Source organism: Podarcis pityusensis (assembly GCF_964106645.2).
Source record: "Podarcis pityusensis genome assembly, chromosome: 14".
NCBI classification, from domain to species: domain Eukaryota; kingdom Metazoa; phylum Chordata; class Lepidosauria; order Squamata; family Lacertidae; genus Podarcis; species Podarcis pityusensis.
The window spans coordinates 20,679,232-20,705,750 of NC_138039.1; the positions used below are offsets into that span (position 1 = coordinate 20,679,232).

At 40.3% G+C, this 26,519-nt stretch overlaps 1 protein-coding gene across 30 annotated transcripts in view; it reads left to right on the forward strand.

The window, feature by feature from the left end:
• RBFOX1 (RNA binding fox-1 homolog 1) overlaps nt 1–26,519 on the forward strand; it is a 1,496,801-nt gene that overhangs the window by 709,197 nt on the left and 761,085 nt on the right. Inside the window, exon 1 of one of the 30 annotated variants that reach the window (XM_080981506.1) lies at nt 17–35. The exons of 27 other annotated variants lie outside the window; for them this stretch is intronic. The gene's annotated coding sequence lies outside the window, so the exon portion shown is untranslated. Of the gene's footprint in view, nt 1–16; nt 36–235; nt 327–26,519 lie in introns of those variants that run through there. 2 more of the 30 variants (XM_080981507.1, XM_080981505.1) reach the window with 2 other exon arrangements.

Consider the following 26,519-nt stretch of genomic DNA (forward strand, 5'->3'; position numbering starts at 1 on the left):
ATGGAACACGCTGGCGGAGGTGGCTTGGTGTGGAGGTGTGTGCGTCTTTGGAGATGGGGACGTGGGGGGGGGGGGAGATGCACACATGGGCATGTTAGGCTGCTGCTGTTCTGTAGCTGCCTTACAGTGGCGTGCCAAACATTAATGCAGAGGATGTTTTGTGTGTCTGCGTTTGGCTTCTTAGCTATGTGATTAGACTAGAGAGGGATTCTGTGTGTGAGAGGGAAGGCTTTTCTTTTCCTTTTTTTAGAACATATCGGGGAATAAAGGAACACAGAAGCAATATCGGCAAGCGTACCGATGGGCTTCTTCACATTAGGAAAAAGGTATTGAGAATGTGCATGTGCTGCAAGCTTCCCAAAACGCGTGTGCTTCTCTTTAGCTGAGCAGGTGTTTTGCAGATTTTCAGTGGCTTTCAGTTCATGCACTCAGGTGCTGGAGAAAGTAATGAGAAGCGGGAGGGTGGGTAAAGCGTCCTTCCCTGGTTCTGACGGAAGTTTGCCTGAACTTTATCCTTAGAGAAGATGCCTGGCTTTTGTTTCCACTGGACTATGTGTGGAAACTAACAGTTATTCATAGGACACAGTACTTCTTTCTCTTTATACGTGGCTCCTTCTGCTTTGAATGCAAACAACTTCATATTATTATTTTTTTAATTATATGGTTGGATCATTGGGGTCTTAGATCTACATTTTGAAAAGTTTAAAGTGCTGGGCTTTAAAGTGATAGGCTTAGGCATATCAGCGCAAGGAAACTTGTCGCCAATAACATTTGTTACTTTAAACAAGTGGGGGAGAAAATCATTTTCATAGTTCGGCCATTGGATGATTTGTTGTTATTTTGGTGGTCTAAATGCTTATGTTTTGATATGCAGCAGAAATCAATTGCAGCTGTATTCAAAATAATTAACCTGAACTATTTATACCTTATAGAGATGATGTACCATTGCCTGTATGCTACTTGATGCAATAATACGGTGTTGACTGCATGCTATTTGATGCTATTTTGTTTGATACTCAGTAGTGACCAATACAGTCTATGTTGTGTATGTATTTTTTGCGCTTTGGAAAGAATGAGAATCATGACATTTTCAATGCCTGCAGTAATTTGATATTACGTAAATTGTCTAAACTATGTTTCAAATCCTCCTCCCAATGCCGTGTATTAAATGATTCTTGCTCTGTGAAGTGGACCATCTTTCTTTTAAAATTACCATTCAAAGCATTGTGAAAGATAATGGTGTGTTATCAAAAGAGGTTTGTTGTTGTTGTTTTTTTTTAAAAAAAAAATCTCCATGCAAAAAAGAATACAGTATATGCGTTTTATAAGCTTTGAATTAGCTGTGGTAGTGCAGCCATTTCCCACAGAGTGAGGAAAACCCTCCCATTATTAAAATGAATTGCTGAGAAGTATGAAGTACTTTGACCTGGGTTGGCATGCATGACGCCTTTCTGTTCATTTTAGCACTGTTTGTTACTGCAAAAAATGTGTTCTTTGGCAGCCACACTTTTTTTCCTCTTTAAGCATTGTTTTGTTTGTTTTCCAAAAAGTGAAATATTCTTCTGAGGATGAGCAACTGGATCTTTATTTCCTAAATGTCAGACCAGGGAGTTATTACCTGCTATGTTGGCTTTCGTACTGAAATGAAACTTGTAGAGAGTTCTATGTTTATCCAAACACATTTTTCAGCTATTGAGTCATTGATACTTCTGTCTATAAATAAGAATTATGCTAGTGAACTATTTACTGATCAGAATCTTATAGGTTGGTCATGGCCTCCCCTTGCATACTTATTTTGGCAAATAAGACCATCAGTAATCTTGTTGATCCCCACTACTACCATGCAGTATCAAAGCCAAGGTGAAATTTGATAGGTGTAAAATTGTATCATAGACAGCCATGGTAAGCAATAATAGTAAACCAGTATTGTAATTGTCCTCGGTTTTGGTTTAATTCATGGATATAGGATATCCTAGCCAGACTGAGGCATGCAGGGTACCACTATTAAATGTCTCTCATCATGAACTGCCACTTCCCCAGAAGTTTATTTCAGGAAAAGTGAGGTACAGCACAATCCTATGAATGTCTGCTCTGAAATAAGTCCCATTCAACTCAGTGGGATTGACTCCTTGTTAAGTGTGTATAGGGTTGAAGCAGCATTCTGATAATGAAGGCTAAGTAGTTAAAGCTGAGATGGGGTGGCAAGGCTAGGGGAAGAGACGTGGGTTCAGTTTACTGTTGGCCCAAACGCTTCAGCTTTGTGCCTAGTCACTGTATTTTGGCCTAGCTTACCCAATGGGCTAACTGTGAGGATAAGGTGGAACGACTTACTTATGGGAAAGGTGGGAACATATATAAAGTTCTCAGTGAGTCAAAGTGTCTTCATAATAATAAACTTGTAATGCTCGCTAACAACCTCATTTTATACTACCCTGTGTTGTCATCCTAAAACCTTACATTGATTACATCACAGAAGCAAATATTTCGTGCAAAATAAAGTAAGGAATAACTTTGCACTTTCTGATTTGGATTACTGGTACCAAAAGGTTTGGAGGGTTGTTTTATTTTAAAAGCTCACCTAAGGTCAAAGAAAGAAAGATCCATTTGTGGGGATGTGGTACTCCTTTACTGAAGATGTGAATATGCAAGGTGGTAATAGACCCATTCTAAACAACCCAATACAAATCTGCTTGGCTCTTTTAGGCCTGTTAGGTGTATGCATTGAATTCCTTTACTTCAGTCTGTCTGTTCCTGCTGTAAGCAAGTCCTATGAATATACTTTGGTTCAGGGAAGGTCAGTGGATGCTGGGTGGGAGAGTGACAGATGTTCTGAATACAATAATGGCTTTATTCTGTATATTTTTTGTTTGTTCTGAAACTCAATAAAAATTATAATTAAAACAATAAAATAAAGCTAAAAGCTATAGTAATTTGCTTTTTGTAGCATGACAAAATAAATGCAGGCTAACAGTATTTTGGTGCTTTTACAATGGTGGTAAAATGATAAGCTACACTAGTTGTGGACTCCTAGGTTCCATTAACTTTTGAGAAGAATGTCCTGATGTTTGCCATTCTTGCCTTGGTGGACCAGATATGTTGTCTGACCAATATAACAGAAGGTGGGAAATGATACTGCTCCCCACGAGCTCTTCTTACCCACTAGGTTGCAATGAATTATAGTCACTGACCTTGAACTGAGGAAGTCCTTAATGAATTGTGCTTATGGGAGGTGCTAATTCATTTAATCTGAATGAGCTTCAAAATCACATCTCGTATTTTGTCCTCCCTCCTTACACACACACACACACACACACACACACACACACACACACACATTGTAGAGGGGGCACTTTAGCATTTTCTTGAAATTTACAATTTATCTTATCTGAAGACAATGTTCTTCATAATTAAATGAATGAATTAAAGGGTATCTGCTTGAGGAAATGTCTAGTTCAACTCAGTGGGGGTCTACTCCCACATAAAAGTCTTCTGTGGAACAGTGTTATTGTCGTTAATATTCTGAAACTGTGTCCATTAAACATGTATCTCCTGCAGCAGAAAATGTAGCACTGGAAAGCTAGGCAGCAGAGAGATGGTCTAGTCTTTTGAGGAAATGGTGGATCAGAATTATTTCTCTAAAGCCTGGGTATGTGTGGTATCGCTGCATTAGGACCAATGCTTGGTCAAACAAGTTGGAGATAAGTCCACATAATGAGGCAGGTTTTAGGTACTTGAGGATTTGTTTTGAACTCTGTGGGACAACCAGGGCTTTTTTATGTGTGCAAAGAGAATGAAAGAGGTGCGGGTGTAGCCAAGAAATTCTACACCAAATCTGGCTAGCTGCCTTTTCCTCTTGCTTTATTTTGCAGGGGCTTCTGGGAGTCTGGTGCCAAAGAAAGAAAGGGACATTCAGGTGAAGCGCTAGTCTTGATGTTCTCCTAGTTCCTCTTGGAGTGGATTATCATGTTCTCATTTCTATGTGTTGGTTGAAGTTTTAACGTTGAAGATTTTTCTTAAAAATGACCAGCTGGTTAGAATAAAATAAAGGACAACTTACAGTATTTATAGTAAGGACCCTCCCCCCCCCCCGCCCCGGCACCGGCAAAGGACCTCACTGTGCTATTGTTTCCATTATTCTTATGCTCTAAATTATGCTTGTTAAAGCCATTGATGTATTGCCATAAAATATGTTTGTGTAACAAGTAATTGGCTTGTTGGGGCCATGATTTTTGAACATCACATTTTGAATAAAGGAAATGGATGTTGTGAGAACATGTCTAGCTTCAACATCCTGCTTATGAATTGCCAATTCATACCAATTTAACTTGAAGGAAAGTCTGAATTAGCTGGAGTTTTAATACTCATGTTAATGATGCATTATAAAACAAGAGACTAGAAGAGAACTTTATCATTTTTTTCCCACTGAGAAGTTGAATTTCTCAGTGAAAAAAATGATAAAGTTCTCTTCCAGTATCTTGTTTTATAATATCTTCTTCAATCTAGAAACAGATCTGGGATGTTTTTTTTGGGGGGGGGGGGGCTTTAAACTGTGGGCTTACACAGAGGGCTACTGTTTTATGTTTTGGTTTTTTAAATACTCCATTTATCATTTGGAGGGGTGATGGGACAGGGAATTTGGTAAATGGTACAGTTATATTTGAGTTAAATAAATCCTTAATTTACTTAACAGTTAGGTTTAATGGAAGATACATCACAGCGTTATTTGTTTTCATTTTGGTTGTCTTCAAAGGGCAGACAACTCTTCTCTTATTTTCCAATTAACTACTAATTTCATGCACATGAATTTTACTTTCAATGAGGAAGGTTTCTTGATAGTTAGGGAAGAGACATTGTTTCTGTATAAATGTTGGGGGGGGGGGAGGTCAATTGTTCTCTATAGCTAATTTAGCCTACTGTGTAGTAGTATAGAAACTTACTTTGTGAAAGTACTTAGAGAGAGAAAAATCACTTGACTCAGCTTTTAAAATCTAGTTTTTATACAGCAGGACTAGATTGTAAATTCAAGCAATTAAGAATAACAAAAGGCTTGGTTATATTGCCTGAACTTAATATGCTTCCACTCTCCACCCCAGCTCCATAAAAAAATGCAAAGTGATTTTTTTGTGTGGGTAGGAGGGAAGGGGTGTGTGTGTGTGTGTGTGTGTGAGAGAGAGAGAGAGAGAGAGAGAGAGTCAGGTGCTTGAGCAAGTTGTTTTTCATTTTCTGCATTGCCTTTGCAGTTTCTATTAAAGTGCCTTGGGGTTCAGGGAGACAGGGAAGTATTAGCATGAATGCACCAACTGTTTGTTTGTGATGACTTTTTATATTTTCACTGTTTGCTTGTTATAAGCAAAAGCAAAACAAAAACCCGCATACTTTCTCATTATAAATAACTCCACGTACTTGCTTGGTATAAATGTTAACAAAATAGCATTGTTAAAAGTTATGCTAGTTAAGAGATGCTCTGTCCACAGAGGGGATATTCAACTTGGAACTTTATATCCCCTGTGATTGGCACATAATTCCCAAACAGGTTTGTCTGGAAATAAACCTCGTTGATTTCAGCGGAACTTCCAGTCAGGTACCCATTAAGAGCCCAACCTTTAGATAAGCTGAAAATTGAATTTGTGCTACTCTTTTTGCACCAAATCTTACTTTCCTCTTGAGCATTGGATGCTGGTTGCCCTTGAGCCTTGATATAACAAATAAGCAAAAACATTGTTGGATCTTCGTTGTTTTGAAGACCTAGATCTTCTTACCCCTTGTAAATTTCATGCAGTAATCTTATTTCTAAATAGATGAATGTGACATATGCTAACAATATATATGTAATAGTGCATGCCAAAATCTAGGGTTGTAGCCAACCAAGTTCTACTCTGAGTAGACTCACTGAAATGAGTTCACTTAAGTCACATACACTAACTTCATTTGGTCTAATCTGAGTAGGGCTAAATTGTATACAATCCCTGATGTCTGTCACCATTATCATATTAAATACTGGCCATCCCAGCTTTGTGAAGGACTGAAATTTGATAGGTGTTCCCTTACTTTGGGGGCATTTTTTTTTAAATATAAAAAAGCATTGATAGTCAATATTCATTGGTGTTTTCTCTGATGTTCACTCTCTGGGATTCATAGCATCCACATGCAATTCACAATGATCACTAAATTATTTCTCTTTACCATAACACCTACATATTCGTTTGCTGGACTTTACCTGATACTTACCTATTAATGCATACATTTTATTCATGAATTTTATGGTGACATTTTTTGTCATTAGAATGAAGGGGGGTGCAAGCTTGTTTTAAAGAAAAAAGCTCTGAGTTTAAATAAATGGATAATTTTAAATAAATGGATAATGTTATAACAAGCACACATTCTAAATTTGCAGAAACTGCAAAATGACTAGAGAATTTGAGAAGCTGGAATGCTAGCATGCTGAACAACTTTGTTCTTGAACTACAGTGGTACCTCGGGTTAAGTACTTAATTCATTCCAGAGGTCCGTACTTAACCTGAAACTGTTCTTAACCTGAAGCACCACTTTAGCTAATGGGGCCTCCTGCTGATGCCGTGCCACCGGAGCATGATTTCTGTTCTTATCCTGAAGCAAAGTTCTTAACCTGAAGCACTATTTCTGGGTTCGCGGAGTCTGTAACCTGAAGCATATGTAACCTGAAGCGCATGTAACCCAAGGTACCATTGTATAAGAATGTTCATGGTCATTCTGCATCTTCCCCCTGGCTCAGCTACCAAGTGCCAGAAGCTTCATCAGTGCAAACTCAAATTGCTGTAAAGCTGGTTCATCTTGTGATATTTAAGCAGAGACCTATGATTATGAGGAACAAAAAAATACTTAAGCAAGTGGTGTGTTGGGCCCCTTAACTCAATCTGGTCTTGGACTGACAAAAAACAGTATGTTAAAATGTTGTATGAATTGTTCTAATTCTCAGCCTATTGTAAAGCGTGTTGAGCATGATATCCGCCCTGCAAAAAAACACAAACACAACAACAATGGTATCCCCCAAAATATAACTGGTACTGCTGACAGTGATGGGATAGCCTCATGGCATCTTAATTACTACCCTGCACTGTGTCCCTGCTTAAGCAGCATACTTGGTGCCAAAATCAACAGAAAATACAATTTCTGTGGTGTCTGAGGTCCTTACTGGGAATGTTGGAGGAACTGTGAAGACAACATTTCTGAGGGATGGTGCCATCAAAAACATCACGGTACCTGTCTGTAACTTCATGCGGGACATCATTTTCAGGGCTGTTGGTGACCCAAGAAGGAACATGGGAGCCATGGCAATAGTTGCTGATTCTTACCCACTGGTCACCATAAGGTCCCAGGGTGGGTCACAACAATATAAAAACACAGTGCTTAAATCAGTTTAAATGGGGAATGGGGTTCATGCACCCACATGTCAAAGGCCAAGGTAAATAAGGTACAACTTTAGCAAGTGGTGAATGCTATACAATGGAGGTGTCAGGCAAACCTTACTTGGGTGGGAATTTCTCAGTTTAGGGGCTGCAACCAATAATGCTGCCACCTGCTGAACTTCTGAGGGCAAAGTAACTACTGATAAGAGGCCCTCTACTAATCTTAACACCCAAGAGGGTTTGCAGGGAAAGAGGGGTTCTTTCAGATATTTGGAGCCTAAGTTGAAATCTAGACACACACACACACACACACACACACACACACATATATATATATATATATATATATAAAACACACGCTGTGAAAGTGCTTTTTTTTAAAGCATTTTGAAAAATATATTGAATTTGCCATGAACTCACCATTGCCATTAGTGTCAGATTTGTATAATGCACTTAAAACACACATAAAACGTATATTTGCAGCTGTATGTATAGCTGAGTACTAAGTCATTTAAAGCTTTTAAACAGGAATGCCAGCACTTTGGATTGCATGAAGAAATGAACTGGCAACTGGTGCAGCTGTTTCAGAATGGGGGTTGTGAGATATAAACGGAACCAGCCAGTAATTTGGCTGCTGTGTTTTACAGGGAGGGGTGCACGACAGAGGACAAGCTGCTGCTGAATTGCACCCAAAGGGGAAAACAGAACTGGACCCAGTACAGAAAGTGGGGATATGATATGGACATTTACATTCCAGAAATTAAGCATCTTCACCAACTGAAACATACACAGTAAATGCACAGAGATGGATAATTTGTGGAAAGCAAAAGAATAGACATATCAGTGTGTTCAGCTTTTTATGCAACAAACGTTGGTATATCAATTCCACTCTGAAATGTAGAAACTATTAATATGTTTAGAAGGCCGCATGCAGTTTATCTGACTATGACCAAGTTGGCGATCCCCCCCCCCCCCCGTTTTCCAGTTGATTAAGTCCATGTTTTGTGAGGCTGCTGCTTTATTTGCATATCAGAGTTCCAAGAAAAGAAACAGCATTAATCATGGCAATTAATGGAGACACAGAATAGTTGTGCTGAAAAGATCTCATTGGAAGATCTTTCCGAGATTGCTTTCCAGCTATGGGTCTGAGTTCCGAGGGAGATCAATCTGCCTTACTCACTTTCACTCTCCCTTGGAGCAGGCTAATAATAATAATAATAATAATAATAATAATAATAATAATGGTGGTGGTGACAGGCGGGTAGGCATTAAACTTTGTCTGCCACATTGGACAGTAATAACATCACTTCCCCCTTTTTTTGCTCTTCCCCTTGATACATTTCCTGCCCAAATGATTTATCCAAGTTGATTCTACTTAAATAATTGCTTTATTCTTAAGCTGCCATACACCATGTAAATTCAACATTCTTTCAAAGAAAATTATCAGAGTTGTCAAACTACTTATTCTGTGTTGCCATTTTAGAGTACATAGTAACCTTTGGGAATAAAGCCATCAAGTGTATGTACACTGCAGATCTAAGACTGTTGTCCTGGGAAATTGTGGAATGCATTATTCTATGAGCGAGGGGTGGAGGGAAGGATCCCTAACAAAGCTACAGTTCCCAGATATATTTGGGGAAAGCCACAGTAGTTTAAAGTAGTATAAAACCAATCTATGTTTGTAATGTAGCTAACCCCTTGGTTCTCTAAAAGGGACAACTCAATACTTTTATATTGCTTTCTTTTCAGGGATAATTTACTCAGTATATTTGTTTTGGTTTCCTATTATGGGATACTTTCCTTGATGTGAATCCCATACATCTAGTTTGCAGGGATAGTGAATGTATGTGTCCTAGGCAGACACCCGTAGGCCTGGGAACAACACACCAAAGAGCTATACCCAGCCTAGGTTTTTCATCCTTGATAACAACAACAAAAACTTTGGAAATGATCCAACCACAGTTAAATATTTATAAGCCCAATTTATTCCAATGGGAAACAGTTAAGCACCAGTCAAACTTTCCCATTGCAATAGTATACATGCTTTAAAAAGTTGTATTGCTGCATAGGAAGCTGCCTTAATCAGAATCAGACCGTTGCTCCATCTGGCTCTGTGTTTTCCACATTGAGTGGCAGCCGCTCTTCATGGGCTCAGGCAGCGAACATTTTGAACCCTATCTGGAGATGCAAGGAATTGGACCTTGGACTCTCTACATCACGGGTAGGCAAACTAGGGGCCAGATCCGGCCCAATCACCTTCTAAATCTGGCCCGCAGACGGTCTGGGATTCAGCGTGCTTTTACATGAGTAGAATGTGTCCTTTTATTTAAAATGCATCTCTGGGTTATTTGTGGGGCATAGGAATTCGTTCATTTCCCCCCAAAAAATATAGTCCGGCCCCCCACAAGGTCTGAGGGACAGTGGACCGGCCCCCTGCTGAAAAAAATTGCTGTCCCCTGCTCTACATGCAAAGAGGATGCTTTACTATTGAACTACAACCATTTCCTTAAAATTTTGTACCCAGAAAGAGCACAAAGTCTCCCCCATCAGAGAGATACTGTCCTTCCCCTGACATCCCATGCACCTTTAGTATTATATTAGCCATTATTTCTATTCATACCCCATTCATAGACAGTTGAGGGCATGAAGAAACAGGGCACAGAACAAATGGGCCAAGAACCAAAGCAAAATTCCTGCCAACCAGCACAAACCCACCCTAAGCAAGCAAGCAAGTTCCATCATTTCACCAAAATCGTGCTCTGTTTCCCTTCTGTGCCACACTTTGGCATGAAATGATTTTAGTAGCAGTTGTAAAACAATGGTACTTCCTCTTGCAAAGCCCAAATTACGCTTCACTGTACACATATAAGCCTAGAAGCTTTACACAAGCACTAAACAAATAGATGGGAGACTATAGCATGCCTAGCCAAACAGAAAGAAAACACTTCAGCATAATGACAACTTGCAACAAGCTGAGAACAGACTGCTGGAAATGCTGTAGAAAATGAGATTGAAGGGTGTATGCGAGAGAGAGAGATGGCAAAGGCATTTGGAGACAGTCCCTAAGCAGTATTTGCTGTGTGCCCCCTCTCCTCAAAAGAAATTGTCAAGATACTCATTACTCCAAGGCATTTCTAACTGGCAACAGCTTTATAAAGTATTTAATATTTTCATATGCTTCAGTATAAAGCCATCTGTCGGCGTGACAGAACAAGGTATTGGGAACAAGAGTAAACGTATGTTTATGGGAGTAACTCCATGAAATGTTAACAAGAAATACACTGAGACGCTCATCAATGTCTTGTAGTAACTAAACAAGGGAATTGAGAATCATGACATTCATCTTCTGTGTCCACAATTATAAGGGGTTTTTTCCCCCTAATTTCTCTCTGTGAAGAAATATTTAAAAAATAATGGAAAAAGGGAACAGGTAAATCTGGCAAGTGTGACAAGAAAGTCGGACAAGATGATGCTCATGGTTCTTTGCACTAGTTTTTCCATTTAAGCTCTTATTATCCCAAATTTCTCTCGTTCAGCCACCATAAATGTGGGAAGAAATAGAATGCTTGTTAAAGTTTATGTTTAGTGGTTTCACACTGGGTTTTTAACAGCCACTTTCTCGGCACCAAATAGTTTATTCTAAGGAGCTGCTTGAGGAGTCATTAGTAGTGCACTTTGGATTAAATATTCTACTAGTTTTGTAGCTGGATAACACCCCCCCTCCCTCTCTCTCTCTCTCTCTCTCTCTCTCTCTCACACACACACACACACACACACACACACACACTCTCTTACTTTCCTAGAGTGATAAGATAGTTTAATGTTCACTTTCTTAATTTTTTTCTTTTCTGGTGAATGTAGAATGGTTTTAAGACATTATCCTAGATGCCAAATTTTGAAATTCCTATTTTGTTTTGTTTTCGAGTGCTTGTTTTCTTAAGTTGCCACTGGACATTGTTTTCTTTCCCTGCTCCCTCCCCATTCTTATTTTATTTTTTTATCAGTTAAATATTTACTGCTTATTTTAAAATATTTATACACCACCAGTTCTTACAATATAACATGGCGGCATAGAACATCATTTACAATAAAATATGAACCAACATAAACAGTACAAAATGATTGGCTGAAAAAAAAAAAAATAAAAATAAACAGTTTCATGGGCCTTTCTACATTTTAAAAATAAGATAAGCAGAGCCTCCTGGAACAGGCTAATGGTCCATCTAGTCCAGCAACCTGTTCTCACAGTGGCCAACCTGATGCCTCTGGAGAAACCCTCAAGCTGAACTTGAGCAGAAGAACATTCTCCCCTCCTGCGGTTTCCACCCACTGTTATTCATAGACCTACTGCCCCTACAGTGGAGGTAGAACATAGCCACCACAGGTACTAGCCACTGATAGCCTTATCCTCCTTCATGGTGGGGCTGGCAGTGGCCAAGGAGGTTATATAGGTGGAGGCAATAAGGTCACATGGGCGGGAACAAGTTGTTGTGGTTTCCTTCCCAACTTCCTCCCATGCAAAGGTGCACACCCAAAAGCATTCCAGTTGTATAAATATAAAGCATCTCATTAATCTGAAAAAGCTTCTAACCTTGGGTAAGGAGGGGGTCACAGTTTATAGTGTGGAATAATGTAACGTTAACCACACATTATTCAGAATTCAGCCCCACTAAATTCTACAATCCCTGTTAGGATTGGAGCCTGAATTGGTGAGGCTTAGAGATGCCACACAAAAACTCTTCCCTCTTTGTGTTAAGTGGGGCTCAGCAGCACTTGATTCACAATTGCCCTTGGAAAAGTTTATGGATGCAGCTGTATAAAATAATAAAGCTCTTCTTGGACATCAGCATGGTTCTCTGTGTCTGCAAGTGCAGAACAAAATTAATGTGGGGCGGGGCAGGGCGGGGGGGGGGGGAAGCAACTGTGTGCTTCCAGAATGAGCATATTATTGAGGAATTTCAGGCTACCTTTCTACCAGTTAGAATATTCTATATATTGGGAGACAGTTACCACTCCAACCCCCAGTGAGGACCATTTGGAAATGTAAATACCTTTCATCTCTATATCCTGAAATAATTAATCCCATAATAATAATAATGCCTTCACCACTTAAATTTTGCTGAATGTATAATAAACCAACTTTTTTTTTGGGGGGGGGAATAACTCACAAATTGTGTGAGGTTTTGGTCAACATTGTGAAACTAGATCAGTAGCTAGGAGATTTACTTTAACATGCCGGTGTAATATCGCAGTGACAGAATAATTCCCCTACCAGGTGCAGTTATTATGATATTACCTTCACAATGCATTTGGGACTCTTGATAGAAAGAACTACACTCTCGTGCAATGTTTTTGCTCTTATGACTCTGAATCTGAGATGTAATGTATAGTGAATGTTCCAGTGAAATCAATGGGATTTAAATGTATGAGGCTTAAATACATAATGGATTGTGATGAAAATAGTTTTAAAAGAATGATAGCGGGTAAACTTATTATTTGTTAATTTGAGAAGTCAGATAAATGTCTATTGAGTGTGTTTGCTGCAACAGTGACATCTTGTGGTTATTCCCACCCAATAGTTTCTATCACATAGAATAAAACTCATTCAGAAAACAGTAGAAGCAGAAGTTTTTATAACACAAACCTTGTTATTTACATGTTGTGCAAACTGGCTTATTAAAAAAAAAAGTATAAATAGGGACTGGCCTCTGAATTAGTATATCAGGCACAAGCTCTTTGCCTCAATTACGGGTTGCATTTTAATGTGAAGCTTAACTAATTCAGACCTTCCAGAATAATACCTTGTATATGCAGGGAGATGGGGGACACACATTAACAAAGTAACATAGAAATGCATTGTGGTAGGGGAAATTGCTTGCAAAATTGTGTGTATTATTTCTTTATTTTATTTTTGAACCACTTCCCATTAAAATATCTTGAAGTGATTTAACAATAAAAACAATTTCAAGTCTAATATAGATAGTGATTTTTTTTTTTTAAAGTCTTAATGGAAAAGGAAGGTTTTTCAATAGCTGATGAAAAAATAAGAGAGGGAGCACCTGCATATAATAATAGTAATTTTTATTTATACCCCACCCTCTCCAGCCAAGGCCGGGCTCAGGGTGGGAGAATGCAGTATTGCATACAAAATGTTTATATGAGGAAGAGGTGCACGCTAACATGCTGGTACATGACTTTTTGAAAAAAAATATACCCAATAATCACAAATTAAAGTGGAGAGCTGAACTTAAGATCAGGAAAGAGAGAGACTGGAATTAGCAAATTCATCTAACCCTATTCACGGTTAGGCATGTAAGAAGTAATTGTTTTCCATTATGTCCTGTAGTTTCATATTCAGCACTGTTTCTGTTCTGCTGCAGTTTGTCTTCGCCCCCCCCAACCCCATTATTCACCTCGTGGCAAAATTACATAATTAAAAATAAATATTTTTTTCCATTACATTATTACAGCCCATTCATTACAGTGCAAAGGAAGCACAATGCAGATGGGGGGAGGGCATGTAATCAATTACATATCATTTGGAGACTGAAAGCAGCAGCAATGGTGAATACTGATAATATTTGCTTCATTGATTTCCATTCCAGACATGGGACAAATAATTACTGGCAATTTCTGCTTCCATTTCTATCAGAATTCTTGAACATGCTTACTCATGGTGCATTTCTTTGCGCATCTACTCAGAAGAAAGCTCCATTGACTTGAGAGGGTAAGTGAGTATAGGATTGCAGCCTTACTCTCAGACATTGTCAGGGGTCAGCAACCTTTTTCAGCCATGGGGCGGTCCACCGTCCCTCAGACCATGTGGTGGGTCAGACTGTATTTTGAAGGGGGGAAAATGAACAAATTCCTATGCCCCACAAATAACCCAGAGATGCATTTTAAATAAAAGCACACATTCTACTCATGTAAAAACACCAGGCAGGCCCCACAAATAACCCAGAGATGCATTTTAAATAAAAGGACACATTCTACTCATGTAAAAATACGCTGATTCCCGGACTGTCCGCGTGCCGGATTGAGAAGGCGATTGGGCCGCATCCGGCCCACGGGCCTTAGGTTGCCTGCCCCTGCATTAAGTGTTGGGTTTTGTTTTATATGCTGCTGTCATGAAGCTGGTTGCTTGATGTGTGTGTATGTATATTTATGTATAAATCTTGTGAGCTGCTTCCTGTATGACCCATGCAGAAAAGTGTGGCTAAAAATGACAAACCAAATCATGTTTTCTTAGCATGCTTAGCTGTGCCTTTTTTATTATTATTTAAATCAGGGCACAGCTAAGCGTGCTAAGAAAACTTGATTTCTGGATAACATTTCCCTGTACTTAAAGTGGGCTGCTTCCCTCCTTTGCACCATTTTAGTATGGATGTAGTAATGATAACACTGAATGTAGTAACAATAACATTGTCATTCTCTCAGCTGAAAGAGAGAATTAAGCAGAGAGCAGTTGTTCTATCTTCAGAGGTTGTATGCATTGTACATAAATTCTGGATCCAGCATATCCATTTCTTCTTTGCTTCTTTTGATTTATGCCACTATGTAAGAAGCACGAGACAAACATATTAACATGCAACAATTGCTATCCTACCAATCAACTGCAAATATTATGGAGAAAACCTCTATCATAAAATTACAGTGGTACCTTGGGTTACAGACGCTTCAGGTTACAGACTCTGCTAACCCAGAAATAGTACCTCAGGTTAAGAACTTTGCTTCAGGGTGAGAACAGAAATCGCGTGGTGGCAGTGGCAGCAGTGGCAGCAGCAGCAGCAGCAGCAGCAGGAGGCCCCGTTACTTAAAGTGGTACTTCAGGTTAAGAACAGTTTCAGGTTAAGAACAGACCTCCGGAACGAATTAAGTTCTTAACCTGAGGTACCACTGTAATTACATTAAGCATACTAATGGGGTCAGGAAGAGTCGGACACGACTGAACAACAACAAAATGTTATGCACAGAAGAAGAAACAAAATGACTCCAAATATAATATTTTACGTCATTAATTTTTTTCCAAACTGAGGGGCGGGATATGTATGTGTGCGTGCGCACACCACAGAACTCTGCCCCTCAATCCAATGTAAATCACACACATGGCTAACAGTAGCATATCTGCACAATTTTTATAGGAAGCTGCCTTATACTGAGTCAGAACATTGTCCCACTTTGCTCAACATTGTCTACACTGTTTGGCCGTGGCTCTCCAGGGTTTCAAGCAGGAGTCTTTCCCATCCCTACCTGGGTATGTTGGGGATTGAACCTAAGACCTTCTGCATGCATGGCAGATGTTCTACCACTGAGCTAAAACCCTTTCCGTAATTCCTAGGATCAAAGGAGGCCATCCATCTGACAGATCTTTATCTCCTTTGTTGCCTCAGCGAGCCCTGAAGCTAGCCCTAGGACTCTTGAAGAACAGTTTTAAAATAACTGTACTTGCGAGACATAAGCAACTTTATAATTAGGGGTGGGGTAGCCATATATTTCAGGGATGGGGGAAAGTGGTGTAAAGGAATACAAAGAGGTTTATTATTATTGATAGATACGTGGGTATTTCTCATCAGCATCTCCTGTGTGGTTCATGATCCAGTGCTCAGCCTTGTAATCTCCCACCAAGGGAATGATTCAGGTTAAAAGAGATCAATATGGTATGAAGTATTTCAAGTTCTCATTATTGTAATGTGTCGGTATCACTTGAGTGACCCCAGAACCCCACACTGGCTGATTTGTTCACTGACTTATTGTGCAATCTTGTCGGGCAAACTATAATTTCACTTGGAATGTGAAAACTCTATATTTACAGTTCTGTCTCCCGCTCTCCAATCATTAGGGCATTCAGAAGTAATCAATATTTTTTGCTTGTTACTAACAGCTGAATGAAGTTGTCAAGCAGTTAGATTGCAAAGGATACAAACAAAGGAATATGGAATGATAGGGTTGGGGAAGAGATCTTGCCATTCAAAGGCACAGTTTGCAGCCCTTAAATAGTATCTGTTGAACGATGGTTCCCTTTTCATTTAAAAAAACCCTCAAAGGTGGTACTTAATTCCAAAACTTTCTGGACAACAACCTGTTGCTTTCTGCAGTTGATTATATGCATAGGGAGGTTTTTCTTCCAAGGTTTTATCTGCACCAAACTTGATGCAACTGTTTCACTACATTTGTGTGCCATTTCTCAGCCAAACCCCTCAATGTACTTTACTGTTCTATGTAAGTGTTTTGCATTATAAGAGACACAACAGAAGAAATGAAAACTCCCTCATTACACTAGAACTTGTAGACATCTAATGAAGCTGGACAATGGAAAATTCAAGGTAGACAAAAGAAAGTGCTTTTTCATGCAGTGCATAGTTAAACTGTGGAACTCCCACAGAAGACAGTGATGGCCACCAACATGGTTTAAAAGAGAACTGGTCAAATTCACAGAGGAGAGGGCAATTAGTGGCTACTAGCCATTATGCTGGAAACCAGAGGAGAGAGTGCTCTTGTACTCAAATCCTGCTTGCATGTTTCCTACAGGCATCTGCTTGGCCCCGTGAGAATAGGACGCTGGACTAGATGGGCCATTGGCCTGGTCCAGCAGTCTCTTCTTATGTTCTTAACTGGATGGGAATTGGAAAGTAAGCAAATTTGGCTCCAAGGGGACTTCTAGATGTCCTGTTCATTGAACATTTATCCTGATTCGCTTGCAAGATAGATTAGAAGATGTTAACTGCTAAATGAGCATTCCTTCAGATTTGTTTTCGGGGAGGCTAGGTGATGTTGCATCAAAGTAAACAATACCCCTCCCTTTCCACTGCATTTCCCCATCACTTTCCTTTTTTCAAGAAATCCGATCTTTTGGGGAAGAGAATTTGTCCCACAAAAGCTCCAGATCCAGATTGTGAAACCTGAATTTAATGGGACATTAATGAATCTTACCCCAAAATAACAACAGCCTGGAACCACCCCAAGTCTTTAATGTTATTACATGATGGAATTCCTTCATGAACTAGTGGAATTGGTACCAGCCAAATGTGACATTGGAGGCCCCACTGCCTGACCTTTCAGTTGTATGAAGGCAGTTGGAATGGCCGCTAATAGAGGCAGTTCTGGAAGATGAGGGAATAAATGTCAGGTTTATAAACAGTTGCTGTGTTTTGCAATTAGGAAAAGGGTATGATGGTTGTCTCCAGTGATGAATGACATTCACAATGACCAGTGCAATTCATTCTTAAAATTGTTGCTGAAAGCAGCCTAGAAGGGCTGGGGGTTTAAGTGGAGAAAATACTTTGGCAGTCTCCTCTCAACCTACCGCATTCATCCCTTCTACAAGCTTCTTTTTCACTTTACTAGGGGAGAATATGTGACTTACTCAAGCTATATATAAATAAAATGTAGAGGGAAGAATTGCAGAACATGTTGTTTGGCCAGTACCAGAGACAACGCTTTCATTTTGGTTTCCCTCTACAAACGATAAACTCAAATTTAGCTGTAACATGTATATACTTAGTGGTGGTCACATACTTGGGAAACTCTCTCACATGAGCAATGTATTTGGTCCACTCCTGAACAGCTTTATAAGTGTCCACCAAACTCCCTTTGTTTTGTTCTGCTTATATTTAATGTTTCAGTGTAGGATATTTTATTATATTATACTCTACTGGTTATGTATTGTACTCAAACTGCACATGCAACAGGCCCAGCAGATTGGTGTGTTTTTCTTTTATTGTGTCCTCCAGCCGTGGAGAGGAAGGGGACTAAGCCCCTGGAATTCTTGTTTGTTTTAAATGACTCCTCTTTATGAGCTGCATTTGGATTATAGATGTAAGAAGTCATCATTTCTCTGCCTTGCCCTGTATTCCTTTCCTCCAGTACTGTTTTCATTCTGCTGCAGTTTGTCTTTTACACTCCCCACCAACACACTTTTATTCATCTTGTTGTCTGCTGTGGCGATGTTTACATTAAATAATTGTGTAAAATTTGTCAGTTATGTTGTCATTCAGGTCCATGCAAAGAAAGCACATGCAAATGTGGGAAAAGACATAATCAATTACATATCATTTGCAGATTGAAAGCAGCAACAACAGGGGATGCTAATTGTATTTGCTGGATTGATTTCCATTCTGGACATTGATGAATATGTGAACAATAGCTATTTCTATTGAAATTCTTTTACTTACAAATTTGGATATCCTTTTATTTATTTATTTTTTTCAAAAATAATAATAATACCTGAATTAAGAGTCAAATTACACTTTACTGCCACAATTCCTCATTATATTATTGAGTATTTAGACAAGACAATCAGTTTTTCTAAAAAAGAAGAAATCAGTTGTAAATAGCATAGTGCTTTCCTTTCTGTCAACAATATCAAATCTTAAAATTGTGTTTGTGTGCAGACACATGGAAAGTCAACCATTGCTCAGTTGAAGTTGTCTGTATATGGTTGTTTGTTCATCAGAATAACTTTCTAAGTTCTCAAAGAAAGCCCCACACTCCCTCCCGCCAGTGTGGTGTAGTGGTTAAGAGCGGTGGACTCGTAATCTGGTGAACTGGGTTTGCATCCCCGCTCCTCCACATGCAGCTGCTGGGTGACCTTAGGCTAGTCACGCTTCTCTGAAGTCTCTCAGCCCCACTCACCTCACAGAGTGTTTGTTGTGGGGGAGGAAGGGAAAGGAGAATGTTAGCCGCTTTGAGACTCCTTCGGGTAGTGATAAAGCGGGATATCAAATCCAAACTCTTCTTCTTCTTCTTCTTCTTCTTCTTCTTCTTTTTCTTCTTCCCTCTCTCCCTTGCCATGGCATGTGGGCTACTGCAGTTTCCCATGCTTAAGTCAGCACTGCGTAACTGGTGGAGCAGTCTCTGAGCAGGATTTAACCTGGGTCAAAAGATGCACGCTTTATATCATCATGATTCAAAAGTTCATGTGAAGTTTGGAAGAGGGGATGAACCCAGTGGATACTGCAGTTCCCATCTCTATATTTTTCACTCTCATTAAGAAAGAGAGAGAAAATATGCAACTTCGTTTCTTTTACAAGGAAAATTGTAAAATAAAATCTTACTCAAACACCCATGCACACCCACCCACTCCCATGGTGCCATCTAGATGTTGAACTCCAACTTCCATCAGCCCCATACAGGTTGGTCCAGTGGTCTGGGGTGATGGAAGCTGGAGTCCAACAATATCTGAAGGGCAACACTTTGGCTACCACTACCTTAAATATTTATTGTGACACAATGTTTTGTGTGGGCTAAACCCTAATTGTCCATGGATGAGTGAGCTCTGGTCCACAACAGCTCATGCCACATTAGTTTTGTTGGTTGTTTTAAATTGTTACCTTCAATGACTGCTGTAACAGATTTTATAATATTTCTGGAGCTAAGCTTTCTTGCTTATGGTCCCCACTCCAACAAAACAGCCACCTTTTTATTATCAGAATTATTCACACATAAAAAGGAAGTAGAACCTGAAGCTTGATCATTAGATTCTAGAACCTTTTTTTGTAACTGGATCTAGGCCTTAGTATAAGTGGCAAACTCCACCTGGGAAAAGAAATCCCTAACACTGCTGAGCAGCTTGCCGTTAAAACAGCAACAACAACAAACTGCAGAAAGATGCAGACAGAATGGAGAAAAGTTGGGGTGGGAAAAATTAAACTTCAGCAAATAATTCAAGGAAAATCTCCATCCCTGCCTTTCTATGGCTTATTTACACCTGCCAGTCAAAAGCAAAATGGAATTTATTTGTAGATCTGTCAGTTTATTTATGGATTCTAACTTGCCATTGTTACAGGGCAACTGTTTTAGTGCGAATTAAAAGGCTTTGCTGGAAGGGGGGAGGAGGAATGTAGAGACAGATTGGTATTCGTCTCTTTCTGCAAAGCTGAAAACAACCATGGCTTCTTCTCCCACCCCCATCACGGTGCCTTCTGCTACCATGTTCTTCCTCCTCCAAACTGCTTCTCTGCCCCCCTTCCATCTCTCCCCCCACCCCCGTGACTCTCCTGTTCAGCCAGGCCTTCAGGAGTTGCTGCTGAATTTTGTTGAAATTGAAAGGGTAGTATGTCAGGATTTTAGATGATTAGAGAGTTTCAGTAAAAACAGGTTCAGCTTTCTGGTGAACAGCCACTCTACCTTGGACTTACAGAAGGTTAATTTGTTCATGCTGTGCTCAAGGATTCGCCCTGCCTTTCCACCACCCCTGGGTGTCACAAGGTCATAGAAAACTGCCTTATACTGAGTTAGACCATCAATCCATCCAGCTCAGCATTGATTACACTAAGTGGCAGCAGCTCCCCAGGGATCCAAGCATGGGACATTCTCAGTCAGTAGCATAGTGGCAAATTCAGAACTGCAAGGTCCTTTCATGATAGTCACAGCCACAGGATTATACAACCTTCTAAGGTTATACAATAATCTTATAATCAGCTGGATCTCCCTCCTCACTGCCCCTCGCCCCTCCCTCCCAGGTGCCATGTGAGCCGTTCCACAGTGGGCTGCTGTTGTGCTTGCAGTGCTCACATAGGGGGGTGGGACAGAGAAAATGGGAGGGAGGGAGCCATACACAGAGAGAGGGGGGAGGCCTGCAGTAAGTGGAACGAGGGGCCCAAATCTCCCTCTTTGAGGGAAAGAAGGAAGGGGGGAGCAGGTAGAACAGTGTGCACCCATGCATGCATTGCTGCTGCTGCTGCCTGAGCCCAAACCAGAGGCACAATTCCAGTCAAAGGCGATGCATACGTGGCCATCACATGGCCTCCTGGAGGAGGATGAGAAGGTAGAGCCGTGGTTGGGCTCAATGGTTGATGTCCTGGACACTCAGATTTGCACTGACCTCTCCCCAACCTCAGCCTCCCATCCTGTCCGCTTCTACTTTCCTGCCCTAGGCATGTGTCAGTGGTGGTGGCAGAAGTAGGGCAGTGTCAGGAAGTTTGCCTACACTGGCGCCTACCACCTGAGAGGTGCCGGAACATAGTTCGGGGTTGCTCCAGCGGAAAAAAAATCCCTGCTTATAATTATACAATAACAATAAAGAGGGATCTCCCTTTGTTGCCTTTCAGCTAGGTCTACTCTGTGCAGGTACATGGGCAAATAATCTGGAGTTCTCCAATATCATCTTTCAGAGTGACTTAAATTGATTTTGCATGGAAGTTTCCACTGTATGTAACGGGACTTGGACACTTGAATTCTCATGAAACTGAAGCACATTCAGTATTCCTAAATACTGCTTTGCTAAGCTTTGGAACAGATAGAGCAACAACTCGGTGTTCTTCCTGTGTGATCCTAGGAGCCAATCCTCAGTGGTTGATTCACCTCTTTTCCTCTCTGAATGGGTCCAATCTGCACATAAGGGTGGCTGAAAAGCTTCCCTTTCATGCTGGTTGGGCAGATGGAGACAGGAAATCTGCTGCAAGAATGGCTCTTTGATATAAACACACACACACACATTTGACCATGGAATTTATGTATCTAGCTCTGTTTGATTCAGTCATCCCTCCTTCACCAGGTGTGGAGCTGGTGGACTTCATTTTAGGAAAATAGCTTTGTTGGACAAATTTGAAATTCCACCCCCATTGTGGTTACCAGCCTGATCTCTATAGGGGGCCCATTCTGTAAAAGGTGGTTGTTGTTACTACTAGTAGTACAGCTACTATTTTATTTATTTGTTTATTCATTTATTTAATAATTATTAGCCATCGTTCACCATAAGGTCCCTGGGCAGGTTACAACAATATAATAATACAATTACAAAAACAGAGAAAACTATTCCAGTGATAAGACAAGTGAAACATTTGCAAATAGAAGAGAACAGTATGCACTGAACAAAAAGTGGGTTCTACAAAACGAAATACTTTAACCATCAAAGACTGGGATGAAGAATGAAGCATCCGGTGAAAGTTGTGCAGTGAATATTCCAGCAGCACCTCTGAGGCGAGGGAGCCCCACAGTTTCCCAGGCTGCTATTCCGGGAACTTCTGAGGGTGGTGGAGCTACAAAGAGAGCACCCTCAGCCTTTCCGATCTTAACACACAAGAAGGTCAGTGGGGATGAAGGAGGTCTTTCAGATATTCAGGACTGACAACGACAACTATTTGTGTAATTTATTGCAGTTTAATCTGGGTACACAAATTGGCCTTTCTTGTTTCCCCTCCCCACACTAACACATCTTGGCCTCTAGACAATTAAATAAAGAGGCTGATCATTAAGTACTGATAATGATCAATTTGTCATTAGACTGTACTGCAATGTTGCCGTATTCTGCAGTAATCAGATGAATTGACTCTTAATTGCACAGCATTTCAAATTAACCTTAAAGGAAAAAATATATATGAATGGGATTATATAGCTCCAGCCTTGCATAGAACTGCCTTCTGCAAGCAAGAGAGAAGGGGATATAAAGGAGAACATTATTCAGTGTCACATTTCCAAAAATATCTGGGATCAGAGAGGTTTCTCATATGACAACCAGCTCTCCTACTAAAAAATACAAGATGAAATAAGCTTCTAGTCTCATTACCTTTTTATAAGAAACAGGGGTCCTGACTGGTCACAGTTGATGCCCTTCATCAGGCTAACACTGCTTATATTTTATATCAAAAGTTGGCCTGAAAACATGACTTCTTTTCTTAGGTCACAGAGGAAGTGGCATTTAATTCACAGATCTGGCACAGCGAGGATTGTGATTAATCCCCCAAACTGTTAAATTTCCTGCTAGCTTGTGTCAAAACCTGAAAAAGATGTGAAGGTTCCACATGAGTAGAGGGGAAGGGGAGGGGAGCAAAATAATTCTGTTCAACATCAGCTCTTGCTTCCGTGGACAAAGCCTGTTAAAGAAAAATAAGACTTGTTCCGTTTCCCTCACAACTCTTGGATACTCTCAGTGTCAGAAACACTGCTGGCACAAGGCTAAAAAGAGATGCTTATTATGGATGGCTTGGCACTTTATTTCTGAGAGAAAAGATTGTACCTCTCTTTTCATTCAACAGATGCCCCTCGTTCAAGAGTGGAAAACCTTTCCCAGCTTTTTCAAGGTCACATAACCTTCTAGCCAGGGCAGGGGGCATAGGTGTTTGGGTTTTTTCTTTTCTTGCAGAGCAATAAATGTTAATTCTACTTTTTGTACAGTAAGAACATAAGAAGAGTCTGCTGGATCAGGCCCATGGCTCATCTAGCCCTGCATCTGTTCACTCATTGGCCAACCAGGTGTCTGGGTCTGAAACAGGACCCAGTCACAAGAGCACTCTGTCATTCTGCAGTTTGCGGCGACTGATATACAGAAATGTTACTGCCTCTGGCTGTGGAGGCAGAGCCTAGCCATCATGGCTAGTAGCCATTGGTAGCCTTATTCTCCATCCTACTGTAGGCTTTTTTCCAAACACTTGCACATCCCTCTTCATCCCCCATCCAGGCACACAAGAGACATAGTCAGAGTTAAAGGACAAATTCTAGCCAGGCAAAAGCTCTTGAGAAGCAGGCAAAACACGGTTAGTGTGGCTTGGGAGGATGTGTGCTCTTTTAGGGTCTTAAGGACCAGAGAGAGGGGCATGGAGGGTCACATTTGACCCTTGGAATTACAGTCCCCCATCCCTTCCTTAGTCCTCTGGTTAATGGGTAGGGGCATTAACCCATCTACAGGCTAGCAGGTGGATCAGAGAGTTATTTCTGCCAAAGAATGGGGAAACAAGCTCTTTGTAGCTATTCCTTCTCTAGCTACAGGACTGGCCAAGCTCTTCTTTGCCTTTCAGTAGCATTCTTCCTTGTAGGCCAGTTGTCCTTAGACCTCTGGCTGTTTTACTTACATATGCCCTTCAAGGAGCTTAGAGGAGGACATGACCTTTCTTCCCGCACCCATCTAATTCTCATAGTAATCCTCTGTGGTTGGTGAGAGGCATGGGGGTCAGCTCAAGGTCCCCTTCTGACGGTACCAAATTGTAAAAGCAAAATGAAATGGACTGCAAGGAGCTTGCAAATGGCCCCTCCAAGCATGGATATTAAAATGGCCAATGTGATTGAATCTAAGCAAACCCTAACTTCACATATAGACCACATTCACCGCAGCGTATTAAAGCACCTTAAACCATCACAGCTTCCCCCAAACAATTCTGGGAGCTGTTGTTAGTTAAGGGTGCTGATAGTTGGTAAGAGAGGCCCTGTTCTCCTCACCGAGCTGCAATTCCCAGAGTTCCTTTGTAAGAGTTATTTCTAATTTATTAAATAATTATTGATTGATTGCTAATTTGTTAATTGATTACCAATTTCCTATACAAGTTATTCTGAGCACCAGTAGTCTGTGATAAGCAAAATTCCATTTTTCTTCACTGCCTGGGATTCCCCATCTTCCCCCTCCCCTGGCAGTGCTCTAAAAATTAAATTAGTTCTGCACTTCATATATTTTTTCCCGCAACCTGCCATGAGTGATGCAGAAAGGTCTCATATTTTACAATATGCTTGCAAACAAACCTATTAGAAGCTAGCTAGGTGAAAGTGATGAAAAGGTGACTCTTTTTTAAAAAGAGACTTTGTTCTCTGCAGCTCTGCTCGGTCTGCTTCAAAGTCAGTAACATTGATGTCTCCCTTGCTGATGAACAGTGTGCTTAATATATGCTGGCAGAAATCTATTATTAAGCCAGAAAAGGTTTCCTTCTAATACCCTTTAAAAATATGTTTGAAATTATATTAGATCAAACAGATTACAATAAAGGAAGGAAGGATGGAATTGGGCATCAAAAGGCTAATGCAAAAGGCCTTTTCATCTCTCCTTAAAGACACAAGAATTTATTTTCATATAATGAAGAATGTCATGCCTTTTAAAATTAGCCTGTGTTCTGATAGTTGGGGAACTTTTAAGAGCCATTTCTTAAAGGACTAGTCCCTGCAGTAGTCTCTCTCTGTTTCATCCAAGATTTGCAAGTTCTGCAAGAGATGAAGCTGCCTGGTATCTTAACATTCTTTTTATAGGTCAGAGTAAGTTACTGTATGAAGTTTGCAAAGTACTTTTTCTGTGGGCAAAATGTTGCAAAAGTAAGAACTGAAGAGAACTTTGACCCCAAACCACATTTTGAAGTGAACTGACCTGCCTTGCTGGTCCTGGACTTGTAATCTAACAACATGCAAGTCCAAATACAAATCCCATCACCTGTGGCAAAGCCTGCTCAGGATGATGGGAGCTTGTAATTAGCAGCACCTGGGGGCCCAAGTTTGAAAAAGCATGTTGAACTTCAGAAGTGTGGCAAACTGCATTTGCAAGGAAATGCAGACAGAGAAAATCATGTGATCTTCAACAAAGCTGCCATGCCATGGCATCAATCACTTGATTAAAGACATCTCGGTTGATTTAACTGATGAGGTTCAGTCAATTGATGATTGATTAACATGTTAAATCTGCATATATTTTTATGTGAAAAGTGAATAGTTCTATAACAGTCAATAATTCTGAACAAAAGGTATGCTTTTAGATGTTTACTAATGCATTCAATAGGCCTTTAACCTATTTATTTTTAGAAGAGGCACGTGTCACACACACACACACACACACACACACACACACACTGGTATGCCTCTTAAGAGAGAACAGCTGAAGGGAGCCACATGAACAATCAGATTCTGTTGTGTTTAGTGGCTACTAGTGTGCTCTGAAATAGGTCCTATTGATTTCAGTGGAGCTTACTCCTAAGTGGAGTTGATTTATTATCTGCCTTTATATTACCTTCCAAAAAGGGTTCACTGGGTGTTTCCCAAAGCAAAGCTAAACAGTTAAAACACTAAAATCAAATCAAAACACAATATGTAATATAAAACATGATTAAACATATAATTCAGGTTACTATTTCCCCAAGAATGTACACTTTAGCCTACAGACACTGCAAATATAATATGCACTTAAACACAGGGCAACAAGGAAAGGGTCTGGAGTGTGCTCTTTAGCTTTAAGATTTAAGAAATAGGAGAGGAGTGAAGACTTTGGGAGGCCAGGGGAGATCCAAAGAAAAGGGGAAACAGGGCTTTACATAAGTAAACAAGGCTTCTGCTGTGAGTAATAGCTAGCTATATTGATAGATATCTCTGGCACATGCTGCAGAGGACACCAAAAGAAGAATACATGGTTCTGATTCACTTAGGGTGCACTGATTGACAGGGTGATGTGTC